Genomic DNA, 23,775 nt, shown 5'->3' with positions numbered 1-23,775 from the left:
ATAGGAATAGCCGAACTGTACCGACTACAGGACTTGTGCGTAGTCGGTTCAGTTCGGCTATTCCTCTTCCGTTCCGCGGAACCTTAAGTTCGTTTTACGGCTACTGTTAGCGTCAATTGCTCGCCCGTGGAGCAGTTCGCTTAGTATGAGAGGGTCTTTGGAAAAGTTGCGGGTCGAAGCTGCCCCCCTAAGGCCGACCCGTTCTAGTTTTCCTGCTGGTGAGTCTCTTGATTGCTATTGTACCTAGGGTACTTACATGAACTCCGTACGTGTCCCATTTCACCACAATTCCAGCACCTTATGATCTTTGTTTTCTTGGATGCAATGTCTTTCATCATATTAAGAGGAAACAGTAGCGATCAACAGGTAGCAAAAACGCGTTCCAAGATTGTGGCTGTAATTTTGAATATTTTTTCGAGATATTTGGCACACGTATTCGTAATATAATAAGGAATGGCGGTACAGAGCCCAATTTGAAAAATATATTAATATGTGGAAATTACTCTGTAATTAAATACAATATTAAAAAAACGAGCCTGTACCGCCATTAAGAAGAACAAAAAAATACACTTTCTTCAAATAAACTTTTTTATCCGATGCCTAGATTTTGTGTCATTTTGGAACTACTAAAATTTTTTATTTCATTAGTAGTTCCAAAATGACACAAAATCTAGGCATCGGATAAAAAAGTTTATTTGAAGAAAGTGTATTTTTTTGTTCTTCTTAATGGCGGTACAGGCTCGTTTTTTTAATATTGTATTTAATTGCAGAGTAATTTCCACATATTAATATATTTTTCAAATTGGACTCTGTACCGCCATTCTTTATTATATTACGAATACGTGTGCCAAATATCTCGAAAAAATATTCAAAATTACAGCCGCAATCTTGGAACGCGTTTTCGCTACCTGTTGATCGCTACTGTTTCACCTTAACAAGCTGGTCAAGTTTGTCCTCATCCTGTTCCTCTTTCACAGTCCTAACTTTGCTGTACCCACCAGAGGCTTGGGTAGCTGATTCGTATTCGAGGTGGGCGGACAAGAGATCGACCAGCGTCTTGTGACGAGCTAATCGCAGTGTTCTTTACATTTCATGATCACGAAGGCCATAAATGAATGTTTGAACAGCCAACTTTTCCATCATGTCTTCGGGAGCTGTTGGATATGCATATCGTACTAATCTGGCAATATCTACCTCGTATTCTTGAAGAGCTTCATATTTCTTTTGTCTTCGATTTTTAAACTGCGACTGATAGACATGTTCTAAATGGTCGTGCCCGTATCGCATATTCGGTCTCTTTTTGAGCTGTTCGAAGTCATCTGTCTCCTCTACGGCTATGGTCTGAAGGACATCCAAAGCGTCGCCTCGAAGAGCAATAGTGAGGTTTAGGCCCGGCGCAAATTGAACCTAAGCGAGACACAACCTGCGTTGGCGGACTGCGTAGACCGTTCTGCACATCCTACTATCAGTTCATGCGTTCGCAGGTCCCGCTTAGGAAGGTTTGTCATCAGCGTAGTTTTCTTGGGCTTGGGACGCGTGACTCACCGCCAGATGTTTATTTTTACGTGTTTTTGTTTGCGAGATGGAAGTATCTGAAATGAATACGGATGGTATTTACAAGTATTTTCAAGCTAAGAAGACCGCTTTGCGGACCAGATAAGCGGCGATATATTTTACACTACCTTTATGAATAACATTTTATTGCTCTGTTGTATCAATCAGCACTACTCAACAAGTTTTCGTTTATTCGTTTTAATATTTTATTGCAATAGCAGGGAATATAATATATCTGATTAAAACAGTGAATTTATTACATGCTAATTATTTTTAATTTCTTGTGACGTATCTAATGTAGGTTTAGCCAATAAATCAAAGTTATGCGTTTACAAGAGTTATTATTTGAAAAATAAGGGGTACCATAATGTGTCATAATTATAATCTCCTTTATACAGGTAAAAAATTGTTTAGTATGTATTTCTTAAATCCACACAATCATTGGAAAATGATTCATGGTATTTAAAAATATCTGTTATTGACACTGTTATCGACAAAGTAGATCAATTTCAAACTTGTCATCATATTAGACTTTTGTTTATCGTTAACAATTAAATGATAGTTGAGAATTATATTTTTTGTGTTATTTAATATTTTAGCATTTTATTTTAGGTACATAATCAGCAAAAATCTTATTTAAAACATGCGAACCGTTTTTGCAATCACAATCAATGCAGTGTTTAACTTATGCTTGTTATTATAAAGGTATGTAGAAATAAAATACTCAGTGTAAGATATCTTTTTATGCACCCGCTTATGATCAAATTCGATGTTTTCGAAAGTCATACCGCTACGACTACTGGGGACGTGTAAGATATTTTTAAAACGTTACTAGTTACAAGTACGGAACTACCGTTTTTTAGTTGCCTACTCAATTCAGTACAAGGATCAGATACATCAGTATTTTGTAATCAGTGTTTGTACTCAGTACCACTGAGAAGTGGTATCAAAAGTAACCGTTACATTTCCGCACTGATTTTGCCCGTCTCTATTCGCCACGTCGATAGCCAACGGTTGGGTTGGCTTGTGTTCAATATGAGGCACGCTAGAAAAATAAATGCACGGGTCACCCGTCCCGCCGGCGCAGGTTGTGTCTGGCTTAGGTTCAATTTGCGCCGAGCCTTACAGCCTTTTCTTTTTCGGACCATCCGTTCGCTCTGGCCGCCGATTCGAACTGTTTCATGTAGTTGTTCCATGATGACTTTCCGTCGAAATTTGGCACCTTAACACGAGCATGACTTACACTCCCTTCAACTATCGGCCGTGGCTCCAATTTGTATTTGGTTTCATCATCTTTAATGTCTGTTAAGATGGGTTCCACCCCTTTGTCTACTTTTTCCGTTTTCTCCATTTTCTTTTCCATTTTTTTGATCTTTTCTTCAAAAGTAGATTTTAGGGATGATATCTTGTCGTCAAAATCAGAGGTGACTTTAGAGATGCTAGCAGAGATCTCGTTAGTCATCTTGCTTTCAAGGGATGAAATAACACCCGAAACTTTCGAAATCTTGTTCTCTAACGATGTAATGTCTGTCGAAACTTTCAAAACATCCGAGGAAACTTGGGAGATTTCACTAGAAACTTTGTTCTCTAAAGATGTAATGTCTGTCGAAACTTTGTTCTCTAACGATGCACTGTCTGTCGAAACTTGCGAGATTTCACCAGAAACTGTCCAAATCAAAGCAGCATGCTTGTCTTCAAACAAATAGGTTTCTGGATCTTGACCCTCTTCTTGCAGAGCGTTCTTTAGACGTGCGATTAGATCAGCCTTTTTCCCAGTAGTGTCCATGTCTCTCTCTTCTAACTCATTGCGTAGCTCCTTAACGAGCAGATCAGTAATTTTCTGCTTATGCTGTGAAGACATGGTCACACACTTTATTTATTACGATTTATATTTATTTAGTTTTAAAGATTCCACACTGTATTTAACCCGAATTTATGTTCTGTCTGTAGAGTAGGGAGTGTGAGTCAAGTCCCACAGCACTTAGGCCACAATTGACCCATTGTACCTCCTCCCAGGGGGTTGTCGTCTTTAGTTCATTATCCATCCTGCCATTTCCAGGAATGGTGGACAAATCACCTGGTGACATCTCCCCTATATCGGCAAGTGTAGGCCAAGGCTCGCCGAACGCATACTCTCGTATTGACGATAACTCCGGACATTCACATAGGACATGCTCGACAGTTTCGTCATCTCGTTCACACCTCCTGCATAGAGATGTGTCTACTAGCCCCAGTGTGTGGAGGTGTTTTCTTAGTTGACAATGGCCAGTTAAAAAACCAACTGTCAAGCGTAGGTTTTTCCTGGTCATTCTCAAGTACTTTTCTGATGCTGACTTCCCAAGGTTCCATAGTGGTACCTTGGCAAGTCTACATCCTGGCCCTTCTTCCCATCTTTTTACGGTTTGCGTGTGGGAGTGACATTTGACAGTTTCCGCGATTGTTGCAGTTGACAAGCCAAAAAGATCACAAGGTCCTAAGAGTCTTAGGCCTGCTGCCCTTCTAGCTAGCTGATCAGCAATGCGGTTGCCTTTATTTCCGTTGTGTCCTTTAACCCACCTCAGGATGATGTTGTTACCATCCGAAGCTGGGGCTAGTGATTTATGACACTCCATTACTAGCCCTGATATGACACGTGGTCTGTTCAGGGTTAGTAGCGCTTGTCTGCTGTCTGTGCAGATTATTACAGTTTTGCCGGCTATACCTTTCCCGATTATCTCTTTTGCGGCTATGGAGATACAAGCCAGTTCAGTCTGAACTACGCTGGCATTTTTGCCCATACCCCATTTTATACTAAGGTTCAATGATCTGGCTGGAGTATATTCCACATCCTGAGCCTTCTTCCGTTTTGGAGCCATCGGTGTAGATGCAATATGCATTTGCCACGTTTGACTCCCTATGTTGTCTTGTTTCGATTTTGTAGGGTTTGTCGAAGACAAACGTACGTTTAATTGAGTTGCATCCATGGCCCACATGTAGCTGGGGCAGTGCCTCCAGCTCACCCCGCCAGAAACGACATCTCAATTGTCCCATTCCTACATCAAGGTTTGCACCCGCTGAGCGTAATCTCATAATCGTCATCAGCGCCACCTCTCTGACATATATGTCTAAAGGGGTAATGCCAATGAGCAACTCCATTGCAGCAGTTGGTGTTGTTTTCATGGCACCTGTTTCATGGCACATGGTTTAGTTTGTTGATCGCTGTTGCCTGTAGCACTTTTGGTACCCAAGCAATGACTCCGTAAGTTAGCATTGGCCTAATGACAGTAGTGTAGATCCAGGCGACCACCCTGGGCGAAAGGCCCCAAGTGCGTCCAACTGTTCGCCGACACTGTTCATAGGCAATATATGCTATTTTAGCTTTACTATCTAAGTGAGAGTTCCATGTTAACTTCCTGTCAAGGGTAATACCAAGGTATTTCACCTCTTCAGAGAAGTTCAGACTGCAGTTTAGAATCCTAGGGGGTATTAAGCCCGTGATCCTTCTTTTTCTGGTGAAGAGGACCATCTCTGTCTTTTTTGGATTTATAGACAGTGAGTGTTCCTTACACCATGTTTCTATTAGTCTGAGAGCAACTTGTAATCTCTCGCATAGTGTGTTCTCAAACTTACCGCTTTGCAAGACGGTTATATCGTCTGCATAGGCTATTGTGTAGAAACCGTTCTTGCTGAGTTGGTCAACCAGGGTATCCAACACTATGTTCCAGAGGAGTGGTGATAGCACCCCCCCTTGTGGACATCCCCTCGTAACCATCCCTCTAACCAAAACGTCTTTTACATTTATTGCTCTGAAGCTATTTCCTTGTGGCATTTTTATGATTAATTATTTATATGGGAAATAAACCACAATTAAAATGAAAAAAATGAAAAAAATAATTTTATTAACGTTTCGACGCCCAAATCGGGTGCCGTTGTCAAAATACAAAATATTACTAAAATAAACAACAGTGTTGTTGCTAAGCAAAAAAATTCTTCTAATAATTTATTTAATCTCACTCATTTATATTGGCAATTCAGACATATGTTATACATTTTAAAGTAGAAGACTTTAAAATGATATTGCCAATATTTATGAATTGCGTTCCTGGGACGACTTACTGAAAGATAGTTCATTCGATTACATGAAATCAACCCCAACTCAAGAATATCCGTCATAAAAAATTATAGCATGTGATCTGTCTTTAAAAAGACAACCAAATGCAACGACAGTAAAATTCTCGCGTTAGAGACTTCATAGTAAATCACAAGGGAAAACCAGGAAAAAACCTTGTGATACTATCCCGACATCGTAAGTATTTGGTTTTACATTAATTTACTTTCAAAAAATAATACCAAATTCTGACTTGTAACATGTTTAAATTATAAATAATATTAATAATACTAGATATATAAGTAATACTAAAATATAAAATATGTACTAGCTCGATATTATTGACTTACTAATCTTGGTATTTTCTTTCTATTGACTTCCTCTTTCAGTATGGGTAACCACATCCTACTGCATTCTACCGAGGAATTTGCGACACAATGGGTTTCATTTAGCATAATTAGAGCCGCTTCTTTGATTTTTCTCTTTTTACTATCTGATTCTTTCAGGACTATACTTGAATCTCTCCACTGAACTCTATGTTCATTATCCCATGCGTGTTGACATATTTGAGATCTCTCAAATTCTCTATTTTTAATATAAGATTGATGTTCACTTATTCTAACGTCTAATGGTCTTGATGTCTCACCTAAATAAAATTGTTCGCATTCACAAGGTATTTTATAAATGCAATTCTTTGTTCTTTCTTGATCATTGTTAGGTTTAGTTTTAGATAGAATAGATCTCAATGTGTTTGTTGTTTTGAATGTTGTTGAAATGTTGAATTTATTTCCTATTGTTTTAAGTTTCTCGGATAGTCCTTTTATATATGGTATTGATATTTTCCTCGTATTATTTCTGGTAAATGTTGTAGGATCCCGTTCTAAGTTGTTCTGTTCCATTCGATCCAATCTTGACAACTCCTTATTTATAAACGATAAAGGATAATCATTTTTTAATAAAACAGATGTTAACAATTGTTTTTCTGCTAAAAAGGAATTTTCGTTAGAACAAGTAATTTTGGCTCTATCATATAAGGAGTTAATGATTCCCTTTTTAACGTTGATGTTGTGATTTGACTTGTAATTGAGATATCTGTTGGTGTGTGTTGGTTTTCTATACACTTGAGTCTCATATCCAATATCCTTCTTTGAGATCAAAACGTCGAGGAAAGGTAGGCTGTTATTGTATTCCTTTTCCATTGTAAATTTTATTGTCTCTTCTTGATCGTTTATAATATTCAGGAACGTATCCAACAATTCTGATCTATGAGGCCATATTGAAAACACATCATCTACATATCTCCACCATACTGTGGGTTTTAAATTTTGTTTAGAAATAATATTAGTTTCGAAATCCTCCATAAATATATTAGCCAATAATGGAGATAAAGAAGAGCCCATTGCTAGACCAAAATTTTGTTTATAGAATTCATTGTTTAGTTGAAAATAGGTATTATTGGTACATAATGTCAATAACTCCATTATAGCTGATACATTTAGTCTTGTCCTAGTTGCCAATGTATTATCATTCTCTAATTTCGTTTTGATTATGTTTAAAGTTTTATCTAATGGTACATTTGTAAATAAACTGTTTATGTCAAAACTTACTAAAATATTATTTGGATTAAATTCAATAGTTGATAATTTGTTTAAATTTAAATTGTAGTAAAAATGCCTTTTACAAAATTAGGCTTTTATTCACATAAAACTTGACAGTAGAATTAATTTGAATGACAAAACAATTAATCAATAAAATAAACAATGACAAAAGAATACTAAATTATACTACATTCACCCGGCCCTATTTTTGAACAAAATCTTGCAAATATCGTGGTTTATTTTTAGTTCTAGCTGATTTACGGCTAGATTGAAAACCTGAATTTTCCAATCTTGGTTCATGATTATCATCAGGTACTTGATTGGGTTCTTGAATAGATAAATTTTCTATGTCCTCTGGTATTGATTCAGTAGAGGAATTCTCTAGTGTATTATTTGGACTTTCATTTTCATCTTCATCATTATCTTGATTCAATAATTTCAGGTCACCTCTAGGTGATTTATATAATGAAATTATATTATTTATATAACGAAACGTTAATAAAATTATTTTTTTCATTTTAATTGTGGTTTATTTCCCATATAAATAATTAATTTATTGCTCTATTTGACAGCATACTGAATATCCATTCGCTCACGGCCAGGGGGACATTCCTGACATTGAGCTGTTGGGTGATGGTTGGGAAAGTTGTTTTATCAAACGCTCCCTCAATGTCTATGAATATACCTAGGGTGGATTCTTTATTATCCAGCGATCTTTCAATTCTTCCCACTACTTGATGAAGTGCAGAATCGGTAGATCTTCCCGAAGTATATGCATGTTGATTTGCATGAGTGGATTATGAACCAGAACTTCATCTCTTATGTACCTCTCGCATAGCCTTTCCATCGTTTTCAAGAGAAAAGATGTTAGGCTAATTGGTCGGAAAGCCTTCGGTAGGGTGTAATCCATCCTACCTGGTTTTGGTATGAAGACCACACGTACCTCTCTCCACTCTCTAGGAATATATCTCAGAGCCAAGGAGGCTCTGAAAAGGATATCCAGTCCCCACCGTAGTAGGGCTGGATATATGCCGTCAGGCCCTGGTGACTTAAAAGGGGCGAAAAGCACGATTTGGCCCATCTTATCTTTTCCTCACTAATTAATGTTCTGGCAAGATGCCAGTCATTTGGTGTGGGTATGATTATTTCTTCCGTCCAGTTCGGTGCTTTTGAAATACTAGAACCGGGGAAGTGTGTTTTCATCAGTACCTCAGCACTTTCGCAAAGGTTGGAAGTTTTGCTTCCATCTTCCTTTGTTAGTATGCTGATATGCCGATGTGGATCTTTTGAGAGCGCTTTTTGTAGCCTAAAAGCTTGCGGAAAATCTTCGATTTCCTCACAGTAGGCTCTCCAAGCAGCTCTTTGTTTTTGTCTGAAGACTTTCTTAAACTCTCTGAGGTTTGATTGATAAATATCCCAATCCTCTTTGAGTTTGGTGCGTTTGCTTTATTAAAAGAAGTTCTTGCTGTCTTTCTAAGGTGTTCCAGTTCAGTGCACCACCAAGAGTTGGTTTTGCGACTTTCCTGGACCATCCTTATCGGGAAGGATTTTTTATAAGCGTAGCTTACTTAATTTTGGATAGATACCCTGTACCTTTCCAATTCTGTATAAGTTCCTGGAGTTAAAGCCTTTTCATTCCGCAGAGCATCTTCTAAGAGGCGGTTGTAGAGTTCTACATCCGTCCTCCTAGGGTCGCGAGATTTGATAAGGCTTTTTTCCAGACTAATAATATAGGTCAACCAGCGGTGATCAGACATACAGATGTCCTCAGAGACCTGTCAGTTCTGAATTTTATTAGATATTTCTGCTGTTGCTAGCTTGGTATCTATAACTGTTTGGCTACGAACATTAATAAATGTAGGTTCCGTGCCTCTATTTAAGATATACAAATCTTTACTAATAATAGTCATAAAGAGACTTACCTCGAGAGTTGTTATCTTTGCTGCCCCAGCCTAGATGGTGAGAATTCGAATCGCAGCCGATAATAAGTTCTACCTTCTGGCTGAGACAATGGTCTACCAGATCTTCCATCTCCTTTGTTGGTGGTAGGGTGGCTGCATCTGAGGGTAGGTAGACCGATACTAGCATCAACTCTCTGTTTTTGCCTTTTCCCCATGGGCAGTTTACTTTCACAGCAGTTACGTCTGAGGTGCAAAACTGCACCAGGGGGAGGCTTTGATTTTCCTGGGAACATATATTGCTGTTCTCGGTTGTTGGTTGCTTGGTAAGCTGAAGATTTGACCATTTAGACTGCCAAAACCAGTTATTTTGGTCTTAATTATCCAAGGTTCTTGGATTAATGCTATTGCATCCTCCTTTACATCCAGGTGGCGGCAGAGTGTCGCGGTTGCCACTGTAAGGGTTTATCAACATCCAAAATTGAGATCAACACATATTCATTTAATTCTTAAATGTACTAGAAACGAAAACCAAAACATACACATTTGTTTACATTTTTACTGGGTCACCTAGTTTTGTTAGAAGTACCAGTCGACGATATTGCATAGTCAACTAATTCATATTTTCGTATGTCATGGCCACGCTGAGTCGACAATATAAACAAACTAGATGTTATAAGTTTGTTTATATAAACACGAAGGTATGGTGATTCATTCTAATTCATTCGTATTATTAAAAAAGAACATTCTCAATCCAGATGCTCTAGCAGATGGTTTTACCGCGAGCACATCAACTATTTACTGTGGTCTTTATAGTTGGTAATAAATAAGCAGTTATACATATTGTTTAATTCAGCAACCCCTATTGGTAGGGGGTAACTACCCCCAACTACCCTAAGATGTTTCCCGAGGGTGCATACCTGCATACCACCTTTTTGTGCTGGCATGAATGTGAATTTTGTGAATAATCGTTACCTTTTTCCCGACGTCTTTGCCCATGGCGAAGGTGTCGTATTGGTTCTTTTTAGGCGTCCATTTCCTCCTCACTTGAGGAGGCGGCAGCCTTAGTCGTTTCGGTGCTTCCTCTGCAGGGTTCGTCGACCACCATCTGATGGTCGTCGTCCTGCTGTGGAACCACGGGTGTTTCAGTCTCAGTGACCGTATCCGGTTGCCGAGTATCTGAGGTCCCTGGTTCCGAGGAGGTGCCCTCCATTTTTTGTTTGCTTGCTTTTAGAGTCAATGAGGTGAACGCGTAGCTCAGCCTCATTGCTCTTTTCTTAAGGACAGCCATGTACTCGTCTCCGATTCCGAAGACGAACAGGTGTCCGTTTGGATCGGTTTTGGCCTCATGGTGGAAGGTACACCATCTCGCCACTGACATGTCTGGATTTTGCGCCGTTAGCCTCCGCAGCACTCTTTCTGTGTCATCGGAGGTGTTAGTAACATCCTCCGAGATCCATAGAGAGGCTTTAGTAAGCTTCGGCAGCTCATCCTGACTGACAACAGCCAGTGATGCGTCCTCCCACGGTTTGAGGTCATCTATAGCCTTTTTTAGCCACGCAAGCGCCTCGTCGTCATCGCAGGCCACTCTGATGATCTCACCAGAGTAGGTCCACGACTTAAACGTGGGCGCTTTTGCTTTTCTGTTGGAGGTGGACAAGATTGCTCTGTCCAATTCCTCCATCAGGCTGCGTTTGATAAGGTTTTCCCGGTCGGCAGAAACATTGCCGTACGGGTTTACCTTATCTATGATAGCTACCCTAAGGTGTGTTACGGCGGCTTCCGCGAAGCTTTGGGAAGGGGCAGTGGTGTTTCCACCGCTGCGTACCTTCTTGTGCTTCTGCGGCGTGCCCTCCGTGGAAGTGCTTGGGTGAAGGCGCTTCACACCGGGGGCTGTCGGTTCCTGTCCTCTTTTGGAGGTAGAACTGTTGACAGCTTCCGATGCGGGCACCCTCACCTTTGTTTTTGGAGGGGCTAGAGAGGGACGGGTGGCTCCCGTAGGTGCCTTCCCCGCCGCCTCTCTGGCCTTCCTCCTTCTTTTTAGCTCGGCGCCACTAAGTTTGTGGCGCTTTTGTCGATTTTCCCGAGGTGTTCCTTGTCCGGCCTCTGCTTGGGCCGACGCTTGAGGTGAACATTGCTGTCCGTCCTCAACCGCGGCCTCTAGCTGAGGTGAACGTTTTGGTTCAGCCTCGGGATTTGGTTTTGGTTTTTTGTTTGTTATTGTTAGTTTGTTATTTGAGTCCATGATGTTCCCACGAGTAGCTAGGGAAAGGTTGGTCACCGCTGGAAGAGCCCCGCATTACCAGAGGAAGGCTATATGCAATGGGTTTTCGCCTGGTACCCCAAGGGGATCGTTCACGACCACATACACCCTGTGGCCATCCAGCCATCGGCACGATTACCATCCACCTTAGCTTGGGTAGGTTTGGGGTAGGCTGCTTCTTGGTCGCTGGAGCAGTTCGTACACTTTTAGTGTCTAGACTACCTAGGAGAGATTCCCAGATACCCCAGAGAACCAAGTGGTGACAGGAACTGATCTAGCAAGGTCGTTTCACATACTTTCATACTTCCCATTCATCAGGCGTAGCCCGTTTATAGGGGGTACCTACACTCAGCGGAGAGCTCTTTATTAGGGAGATCCTATTCATTCACACATGCATACTTGTTCCACTTCCTACACCAGACTACAGCCCTATCTAAACTGTCAGCTTAAGCCCCCGAACTCACGTCAAAGTCTTGCAGCCACTATCGGGGGCCGAATTTATGTTAATTTTATTTATTTAAATTAACCCCACACTTGACATCACTGTTATAAAACTGACTACTATTTTATTATTTATGCTTTTAGGCATTAAGTTTAATTTAGTTGACTATTTATTTTTAATAACTTACTTCTAAACAAAAGACACTGAATTTATATCTTTTATTTTACAAAATACGATATCTAATTTATTTATTACACCAAATATAAAATAATGTACTTACATAATTTCAATTACAAAAATATATCGCGCCCGACATATATCAAAATACACCGACGTATTCAAATTCACAACTAACTTACTAATTCCAAAAACCCTTATTTATACATTATTACAATGTTCCAGAACAAGAAAGATTATTACGGAAGATTTCATCTTATTGTAGAATAACAATCGAAGGGTTATTTACACAAATATCAAACAAGCATTTTCTAGAAAGAAATATCGAGGTTAATATGTATATTTGTTTAAAAGGTTGTAACGGTCCACCCGTTATAATATCATTTTTAGCTCTTTAATTATCTTCATAATTATTTTCTCTTAACCTCCCAATTAATCTCTTTAATTTTCTCGTAAAGGACTCCTTACGTGACGTCACACTTAGGCGTACGGAACCTAGTTGAACCGTTCCTTGTCGTTTAATTCGTGTTCCGTGAGAGTTTGACGTTTTCCTCGTTGAAGTAGCGAGGAAGGTTCCTTACTTGACTTGTGGCTGTTGTGAAGTGAAGTTGGTTGGTACCATAAAATGGCGGAGGATTTTTATTTTATAACATACAGTTTAATTAAAGTGAAAAAGTTACCACCAAGGGTTTTCTGCAGTAGGGAGACATGTGGAACAACTCCTTCTGGAATTGGAATAAAAATCACCGGTAACAAAATCTTTTTTATAATAATTTTTTGTTAGCCTTGAATATTTAAATATTAGTCCCATTGTTAAAATTTCTTAGTCAACTCATTATTTGGATTTTATGTAGATTATTTCGATTATTGAATATTCATTCAAGGAAAATTATATATTAATAGATTTTGGTTAGACATAACCAAACATATGCAATTCTCAATTAATATTGGAAATAATATTCTCTATTCATTTCTCTGTAGGTTTTAAATTTATTGAACATCCAATATTTTTATAAATTCAATATATTTTTACAGATATTCCCTCAGATAAATCTTATTCAAATTTCACATTCAATGTCATTTGTTCATGTCTTCACACTCAAAAATAGTTCAAGGTTACCTGAGATTGGTTTTTGTTCCATTTTTAAGGGTCGGTTTTTCTATACTATTACTTCTAAAAAGTTTCCTCAATTATTTCTTCTTCCCTTTACTTTTTGCTCATGTTTAAAATGGAAAATAAAACTGGGAATGTTTTTAGCCATTTTGGAGAAACCACCATGTGAAGTCGTAGCCCCTTTGACCAGCTAGGGCAACCATTACAGCCACAGTCAAGTCACTGGGAATATGTCAATTAGGGAAACACACTTTGGGACGTCCAGTCCCATTTTCTGTCATCTTTCCACCTGCACCTACGGATAGGACAGGTTAGCACTCTCCGTGTGCTCATTCAATGGATTGCAGCATCGAACCTTATCTGGAAGTCGTTCGATAAATGGATTTGTTTCGGAACATGTAGTGTTGTGCATTGAGTAACTATTGGTTTTTATATTTCAGACATTTGGTTTAATGCACTATGTTAATTCGTTTCAGTATTTATCTTAGCTTCATTTTTATAACTTTTATTAATACATTTGCTTAATTCATTATTGTATTTTCTCTTAGTGAGGCTTGTTGTCGGTTTCAATTTAGTGGTACGTAGCAAGCGTACTATCACCATTTGGTAGAAGACTCATGTGAATTGTACCCTATATGTAAGTAAGAGGTACTTATGTAATTTTGTAACCGATAACATTATTGTTGTTATCTTAGATATAACCTTTGTATAACTTTTGTCATGTTATGAGTCACAGTATATGCTTTGTCTAGCTCGGAGATTGTTAAAAATCTGGTAGTTAATTTTAATAAATGTTTATTTATTTTGTACATCATTTATTCTTATTCCCTTTATATTTACATTTACTTATATATTTAATATATTTAATATTTAACAGCAGTGTAAGATACCTGGGAGAATGATCGAAGATCATTTTCATGGCGCCCATGCTTAGTTAGTTTGATTTATTTTGTTCCTTCTTAGCAATTATTCATCTTCATTCATTTTCAGTACATTATTCTTATTTTATTATTTCACCTTTTAGTCATCATTACTATCTACTTAAAGCTACTGTTCTTCGACAGGCATGCAAACGAGCCGTATCCATCCTTGAGTGTCAAGTTGTTCTCTTGCATCTCTTGCTAGCCAACTCTATTCAGTTTGCCTCTGTCTCTACATCCTTCCACTTTCCTCCACCAATACTACTGGAAAGTAGTATTTTTCCTACTGCGGCTTCTCCACATAGAAGCCACTTCACCCTTTTCTTTACATCCCATCTATTTTCATTTTTATATCCCACAGTTATTTACTTCCTTTTTTCCTTACTTCTGTTGGAGTTTATCACTCTCTTTACTTTCACTCCAACAGAAGTTTTCTTTTTTTTTTGTTACAAGGTCCCCTTTTAAATGCATTCAAATTCGGTAAACAAGACCCTTTCTGTTAAATTATAATAAATAGGCAAGGAGCTGAAAACAGTCGAGTGACAAAATCACGTCATAGTAGTATGAACTTGTTCGGCGTGGGCAGATCTGCCCCAAACGGGGCACGCATATTCAGCAGTTGAGAAACACAATGCCTGTGCCGTTGTTCCTTTCCCTCTCGTTTTTATGCAATGTTGTCTGTAGGTGAGGGACCGGTCCAGAGTTACTCCAAGATATATAGGTTGGTCTGTGTGTTCTCCATTCCACGCAATTTGGAGTTTTCGCTTGGCTTCCTTTGCGTGAAGGTGAAAGTTGCAGACTTGGGGTTTAGAGGGATTGGGTCTCAGGGAATTCTGCAGACAGTACTCCGTCATTGTTTTCATTGTTTTTAAGGCAGTTTCGAGTTTCTCCTCCACTTCTTCAAAGCTATTTCATTGAGAACATATTGCGAGATCGTCAGCATAGAGGAAATGCTTGGTTTTAGTTGGCTTAGGTTGGTCGTTTGTGTATATATTGAAGAGCATTGGTGCTAAAACACTTCCATGTGGGAGGCAGTTCTTTTGGACTCTCCACCTATTTACTTTGCCCTCCAGCATAACGAAAAAAACGTCTGTTTTGCAGTAAGGAATATACGACCTTACCCAGATGGTGGTCATTGAGGTTGTCGTATAACTTGCGGAGCAATGTTTTGTGCCTTAGGCCGCGTTCAGAGTGGACGAGCAAAGAGCAAAGCGAAGAAATCAAACTCATACTGGGAAATGGAGGTACACAGAGTGCTAGCAAAGAGCAAAGCGGCGAAACCAAACAAGTTTGATTTCTCCGCTCGCACTCTTTGGTCCATGTTGTGAGACCGCTCCCGTCTGAAAAAAATTTTGATTCGGTTTCTTTGTCAATTCCTATTCAAAAATGTCCCCTTTAAACAAATCTGAAGAGCACCGGGCGGAATTTTTGGGCAGAAATTGTTTAAACAATTTTATCTACTCTATGTTATATTATGTGTAAGTTTTTAGTTTGTGAAAACTGTCATTATAGATAGCAGTGCGTGAAGTGTTTAAAGTGAGCGTGAAGTAACAATGTATTTTAAATGGGACTTACTTTTTCGCACTGTTTTTAATACACTTTCATATAATCAAATATCCTTAACTTTGGCGTTGTCATGGTGATGACATAATGAGCAATAAATTACGACAAAAGTTTTTACAGTTTTGTGGTTTGAAAGAAGTTAGAATTTTTAAATGCCAAAGTTCTAAAAATTGTAGAATAGAAATGAATTCCAGTGACGAAGAGTTACAGTTTTTTTATTTGTTTATCGTAGATAAAATATTGTATGAAACTGTACTTGTATAGGAATCCACAAAGAAACCGAATCAGAAATTTTTCCAGACGGGATCAGTCTCATGACATGGGACTATTTTGGTATTTTTCCGAAAAATGAATCTCGGTAACCTGATAGCTGAAGTGTTATGAAACAAGTATTATGATTCAAAGAAACCTGTTATGGGATCGAAAGATTCCCTATTAAAAGGACGACGATGACTTTTTAAATTTATAACTTTATGCAATTTTATAATTAAATAAATATTATGTAACTTAATAATTATTATTAGTTCTACAGTGTGGCAAAACCAAATGGAATAAATTCATTATTTCGTAAATCGACGATTTTAAAAAAAATCCGGAAACAGGTCGATTTTTATTTTTAAATTAAAATTTTTTGGCATTTACATACTAGTGACGTCATCCATCTCGAAGCTGAAATAAAAAATATACGTGCGAACCAATGTAAAAAAGGTAATTTCATTGTTGTCTTCTTACCGGCGCGGCGTGAGAAATACAAAATAAGATTTACTATTTTATTTGGGCACAAGCCACAATTCGAGTTTGAAATCAAGTTTACTTGACGTTTCGACTTTCACTTCGGAAATCGTTATCAATATAAAAAAAACATTCATAAATTAAAAATTTAACTTTGTTTCTGGTGTTTCAAGCAACGCAGTTGGAACAAGCAGAATATTTTAATTGTCACCGGAAAGTGAAAAGGTAACGCACAACTTGAAAGAACCTATAGATTTCGAACTTCGTTTGTGGTGAAGCAACGCAGTTGGAACAAGCAGATATATTATAATTGTGTCACCGGAAAGCGAAAATGGTAACGAACAACTTTGAAGAGCCTATAGTTTTCTAACTTCGTTTCTGGTGAAGCAACGGAGTTGAGACAAGCAGATATATTATAATTGTGTCACCGGAAAGCGAAAATGGTAACGAACAACTTTGAAGAGCCTATAGTTTTCTAACTTCGTTTCTGGTGAAGCAACGGAGTTGGAACAAGCAGAAATATTATAATTGTGTCACCGGAAATCGAAAAAGGTAATGCACATTTTGGAAGAACCTATAGATTTCTAACTTCGTTTCTGGTGAAGCAACGGAGTTGGAACAAGTAGATATATTATAATTGTGCCACCGGAAAGCAAAAAAGGTAACGCACAACTTGGAAGAGTCTATAGTTATCTAACTTCGTTTCTGGTGAAGCAATGGAGTTGGAACAAGCAGATATATTATAATAGTGCCACCGTAAAGCGAAAAAGGTAACGCACAACTTGGAAGAACCTATAGTTTTCTAACTTCGCTTCTGGTGAAGCAACGGAGTTGGAACAAGCAGATATATTATAATTGTGTCACCGGAAAGCGAAAAAGGTAACTAACAACTTGGAAGAACCTATAGATTTCTAACTTCGTTTCTGGTGAAGCAACGGAGTTGGAACAAGTAGATATATTATAATTGTGCCACCGGAAAGCAAAAAAGGTAACGCACAACTTGGAAGAGTATATAGTTATCTAACTTCGTTTCTGGTGAAGCAATGGAGTTGGAACAAGCAGATATATTATAATAGTGCCACCGTAAAGCGAAAAAGGTAACGCACAACTTGGAAGAACCTATAGTTTTCTAACTTCGCTTCTGGTGAAGCAACGGAGTTGGAACAAGCAGATATATTATAATTGTGTCACCGGAAAGCGAAAAAGGTAACTAACAACTTGGAAGAGCCTATAGTTTTCTAACTTCGTTTCTGGTGAAGCAACGCAGTTGGAACAAGCAGATATACTATAAGTGTGTCACTGGAAAGCGAAATAGGTAGTCCTTGAAAACTATAGGTTCTTCCTAGTTGTGCGTTACCTTTTTCGCTTACCGGTGACACAATTATACTATATCTGCTTGTTCCAACTCCGTTGCTTCACCAAAAACTAAGTTAGAAAACTATAGGTTCTTCCAAGTTGTGCGTTACCTTTTTTGCTTCTCGGTGACACAAATATAATATATCTGCTTGTTCCAACTCAGTTGGTTCACCAGAAGCAAAGTTAGAAAACTATAGGCTTTTCCAAGTTGTGAGTTACCTTCAAAAATCTCCTATTTCCTCCGAAAATTATTTTTTCTAGATTTTTTGGGACATTCTAAATAAAATAAGTTTCTTAACATTTTTCTCAAAAGTTAATAGTTTTCAAATTATAAGTTAATAAAAAACTCATCTTTGAATTTTAAATCGCTTATAACTTTAAAACTGTTAACTTTTGAGAAAAATGCCAAGAAACTTATTTTATTTAGAAAATCCCAATAAATCTAGAAAAAATAATTTTCGGAGGAAAATAGGAGATTTTTTAAATAGAGCGCGCCGCACCGGCAAAAAAATCGGATAAACACGCATATTTAACAATTAAAAAACAACGGTATAAATTAAGGTTAGACGCGATCAGGGGCGTGCGGTGAAATTTGAAACAGGGGAAGCAATTTATAAAAAAAATTGTAAAAACACCTATTTATAATGTAATTCAGTTCTTCTACCATTTTTCGAAAACTTGTCTATAACTTCCTTGTACAAACGTGGATATTGTGACATTTCTTATTCAGATTATATTCAATTGGAAAAGAAAACAAGTAAAATCCTTTATAAAACGTATAGATACTACTAGGTATACTCCCTAGGGAGTAAAAGTACCTTGTCTCCCTAGGGACGAAAAGTAGGTACGCCTTTCCTCCCTACAATCAGGTCAGGAAATGTATAGTTTCGGTAGAGGTAGGTGGAAAAAATATTAGTAACTCACTGGCAATATTTTTTGTGTCAATACTCAATATCCTCAGTCTCATATAAAGCTGTTAGTTCTGAACTTAATGAAATCAAGTCAAAATATTGTCCATAAAGACGCATCAAAGATTTTGTTTGTTTTTCAGGAAAATGTGTTTTTTTAATGTATTAAAATTGCACAGCTAAAGAAAGTCTCGGTCATCAAAATTCTTAAAACCTATTTTCCATTCGTTGACATATTTGATTGAAAATCTGGTAAATTGTATAGTTGGCGGTAGCACGATTCGACATCTCCAACATTATCAGTGCGTACCTATTCGTTTCCTTTTAGGCTTAACTTAACTTCTTGCCATCATATTATTCGAGCATTTTTCAAAGTCATCTCTCTCTTTTTGTTAATAATATCTTTAAATACGCTAATTTTTTTACACAGAAACCAATCTCGTTTATCTTGCATTGCAATACATTAAATAAATTATCTGAGAATGGAAATATTTCTGAAAAAAGCTAAGTTATAAAGTAAAATTCAAATAATCTTTTAAACTATCCAAAAATCCTCTCGAGCTATTTATGGTTTCTGTATCCCACATTTCACATTTTCACCATTTTCCAAAACACTAATACATATTTTATAATATATTTATATAAATAATATTTATATTTAGTATTTATAATATAAATAATTCTATGTACTTATTTATATAAATACTTCAATAAAATCCATCTTCATACTTTCAAAAAATCAGTCAACGAAGCCCGTCATTGTCAAATGCTGGTAAATCCCATTTAAATTCACCAAAAACATCTTCGTATGCAATTGACAAAACTGCTTATAAGCTAAAGATATGCCCCAAATTTGAACTCACCGCTCACCATCTAACCCCGATGATTTTTACATAGGCTTGAGTCGCTGGAGAGAAGCAACTTAAAAATCAGATTATTATGCCGATATAACTCCGAATACCACCGTAGAAATACGATCATGGTCCGAGTACGGAAGGATGCAGCATACAGCGCTGCTTATACTAGTATGGGTACCTATTTCATTGCTTAGTTATTTACTGTATGACAAAAATAGAGTAAAATACGTTTGTCTTTTCTTATTAGTTAGGTACTTGCTGCTTGTACTACATAATTAAATATTCTCGTACGCAACTTAAAATCCTGCTTATTATGTGTTTGTTCAATTTTTTTAAAATTATCTCAGTTACTCAGATGGTACGGCATTACTACGGAAACCAAGGGAAGCAATGCTTCCCTTGCTTCCATGGACTGCACGCCCCTGGACGCGATCACTCTTCAGAGTCTTGAATCTCAATGTTTAAACTTCTATTTAAATATCTGGCAACCTCAAAAATACTAATTTAAATATGAGTTTTTAGGCCTCGAAAATGCGTATTTTCGCATTTTTCAGATTTTAAATTGCCTATAACTCGAAAACTATCAATTTTTGAGAACATTTACAAGATACCTTTGTTGTTTAGAATGACCCACAAAACTTAAAAATATATGTTCCAGAGCAAAAAAACGTGATATTTTGTATTTGTTTAAAAAAAATTGTTTAAACAATTTCTGCCCAAAAATTCCGCCTGGCAGCCTTCAGATTTGTTTAAAGGAAATTTTAAAATATTTTTAAATAGGAATCCACAAAGAGACCGAATCGGAAATTTTTTCAGACGGGAGCGGTCTCACTACATGGACTACTGTGAGAGTAAAAAGCAAATATCCTACCGCTCCTATCCATACTGCCGAGTGGAAAAGAACTAAACTCTCGTCTAGCGTAACTACCCGCTATTAGCACTTCTTTGCTCTTTGCTCGTCCACTCTGAACGTGCACTTTTTGCTCTTTGCTCTTTGCTTGTTGCTCTTTGCTCGTCCACTCTGAACGCGACCTTACTGTGTCATAGGCTGCTGTCAAATCTACGAAAGCAGCCCTTGTTATAGTTTTTTTTTTCAAAGCCCTCTTCAATGTGTTTTGAAGAAAAAGTTATAACAGGGGCTGCTTTTGTAGATTTGAAAGCAGCCTATGACACAGTAAGGCACAAGGCTCTGCAAATTATACGGGAATACAGACATCGGCCCTAATACAATTTGGAGAAAAATGGCCAGTAGTATTAGAGAGACTGCTATTGAAATACTTGGGAAAACGTCAGGAAAAAAGTTTGACGATAAAGAGACTTGGTGGTGGTCAAACGAAGTACAAGGAAAAATAAAAGAGAAGAGAAAATTATATAAAAAGTGGCAAGAAACCAGATCCGACACAGATCTTCAAAACTATATGGTGGCGAAAAAGGAAGCGAAAGTAGCAGTAGCAAAAGCCAAAGCAGAAGCGTATTCAAACCTATACGATCAACTTGATACCAGGGAAGGCGAAACGAAGATATACAGGGTGTCCCGGAAAATAGTGCGTTCCTTCAAGGTATGGGCTAAGTGCACCATTTAGAGCAAAAAAGTCTAATAAATTTTTTTTGTTAAGTCAACCGTTTTCAAAAAAATAATTTATTAATTTTAATGCATTTGATTAATGTCCACAGAAAAGCAAATACAGCCGGCAGCGCTGCGTTCCTTCTGTGCTAAAATAATTTTACTGTAACTCAACTATCATGAATCATCGATCATAGGCATAATATACATTGATAAAATACTGATAACAGTAATAGAAAAACAGCATAATATTTGTGTTTATTAAATATCTAATAAATAAGGTTTGTATAGTGTTTTAACTTACATAAAATTTTTTTATTACAATAAAGCTACGTCTTCAAGAAGCATCGATAGAACATGTTGCAAACATTTGAGTACCTGCATTTCTCCATTCAATCTTCTGGGAAGTTCGAATGGTTCAATTAGATGATTATAAAAAATATTCCCAGCCCACAAATTCATACTTTTGTCAACCACGAAAGTTAAACACACCATTCGTAAAAATAAACTTTATCTGCACATAACACTTTACACAGAAATTCGGGTTCTCTGAAGATCTTATTTTACTTGGAGGTAAATAGCCTTGCTGTAAATCTTGCACTAAACGTAATTAACATAATATCATGATATACTCGCTATCGAAATCATGACAATATCACAACAATAGGATGTACCTATTCTGGGGTTACAGGTGATTATGATATGACTGTTTGTGTTTACAATTTGTATATTTTTATCTAAGCTGTGTCAAAATAAATAAAACTGCCGTGTTGCCAAATGTAAATTTTAGTAAAATACATTATTTTAATTTTTTGGGGCAACAGATGACTTTAGAAAAAAAAATTTATAAGAAAGTTTTCTTTTAAATGGTGCATTCTACCCACACCTTTAAGGAACGCACTATTTTCCGGGACACCCTGTATAAAATAGCCAAACAGAGAGCAAAGAAAGCAAAAGATTTTAATCAGATTAGATGTATCCGAGATGAAAATAATAAAATACTAGTTCATGAAAGGGATATCAAAAAGAGGTGGAGAAAGTACTTTGACAGCTTATTAAATGAAGAATTTGACAGACAGCCTGTAGAGTCAACGGAGACAGTAGCAGCAATGGTCACCAAAATAACCAACGAGGAAGTGGCTCAAGCGCTTCAGAAAATAAAGAAAGGAAAAGCGGTAGGACCAGATGATATTCCTGGGGAAGTATGGAGAGCATTGGGGGAGACAGGAACAAGGTGGCTAGCAGGTCTATTTAATAGAATTATGGAAGTTGGACAAATGCCAGACGAATGGAGAAACAGTATACTGGTACCTGTTTACAAAAACAAGGGAGATATACAACAATGTACAAACTACAGGGCTATAAAACTGCTTAGCCACACCATGAAAATATGGGAAAGAGTAATTGATAGACGGATACGTGAAGAGACCGAAATGTCCGAGAATCAATTTGGCTTTATGCAGGGTAGATCAACAACAGATGCAATTTTCATTATAAGGCAGTTGATGAAAAAATACAGGAATAAAGAAACAAACGCTCATATGGTATTCATTGATCTTGAGAAAGCATATAATAGAGTTCCTCGAGAGATTCTGTGGTGGGCACTCAATAAGAAAGGAGTCCCTGGTGAATATGTAAAGATTGTGAGGGATATGTATGAGGGAGTAACGACTAGTGTTAGGACAGGGGTGGGAGAGACTGATAAATTTCATGTAAGTATGATTGCACCAAGGCTCTGTGCTTAGTCCGTATTTATTTTCATTAGTTTTGGACCAGATAACAGCGAAACTACAGGGTAACATTCCATGGTGCTTAATGTATGCTGATGATGTCGTGTTAGTAGGAAATAGCGAAAGAGACTTGGAACAAAAACTGGAACAGTGGAGACAAGCTCTGAAGGAAAAAGGTTTAAAACTTAGTAGGACAAAAACAGAGTATTTGGAATGTTCATTTAAAGATGGAGCTACTACAAATAAAGTGGTATCTTTGGATGATGAAATGATTGTGAAAAGCAATAGTTTTAAGTACCTAGGATCGGTATTACAGTACAGAGTAATGGAGATGCATGCAGTAGAATTAGGGCTGGATGGATGAAGTGGAAAGAAGCGAGTGGTGTGTTGTGTGACAGAAAAAATTCCAATGAAGCTGAAGGGAAAATTCTATAAAACAGCCATAAGACCGGCTATGATGTACGGAACTGAATGTTGGGCAGTGAAAAAGAAAGAGGAACAACGAATGCACGTGGCGGAAATGAGAATGCTTAGATGGATGAGTGTAGTGACAAAGAAGGATAAAATTAGAAATGAGTATATATTAGGGGAAGTCTAGGTGTGGCACCAATTGATGCCAAAATGAGAGAGCATAGGTCGTCGAGACGTTGGTCACCCAATACGAAGAATAGCTGAAGTGCAGATTCCTGGAAGGAGTAGGAGAGGAAGACCAAAGAAGACCTGGGGGGAGACGATAAGGCAGGACATGTTAGTAAAGGGGATTAACATTGATATGACCCAAGATAGAATTGTGTGGAGAAATGCAATTAGGGAAGCCGACCCCGCATAGGGATAAGGCAAAGAGAATGATGAATGATGACAGACAACGGCACACACAGCCTGCAATAATGTATCGACCACAACGGCGATTATGTCGAAAAATAATAGGTAGTCCATACTTCTCAAGGAACCTTATCCAGTCTGGTAAAAAATAAAAAAAAAAATTATAAAACATTTTCAAGTTAAAAATAAC

The 23,775-nt window shown here is 37.5% G+C and overlaps 1 protein-coding gene across 1 annotated transcript in view; it reads right to left on the bottom strand.

The window, feature by feature from the left end:
- LOC126882167 (myelin transcription factor 1-like) overlaps positions 1 to 23,775 on the bottom strand; it is a 301,373-nt gene that overhangs the window by 27,642 nt on the left and 249,956 nt on the right. The gene's annotated exons all lie outside the window — the stretch shown is intronic.

This window comes from Diabrotica virgifera, chromosome 3 (genome assembly GCF_917563875.1).
Source record: "Diabrotica virgifera virgifera chromosome 3, PGI_DIABVI_V3a".
NCBI lineage: Eukaryota > Metazoa > Arthropoda > Insecta > Coleoptera > Chrysomelidae > Diabrotica > Diabrotica virgifera.
The sequence above is the reverse complement of the archived record's forward strand: the minus strand, read 5'-3'. Positions and strand labels throughout refer to the sequence as shown.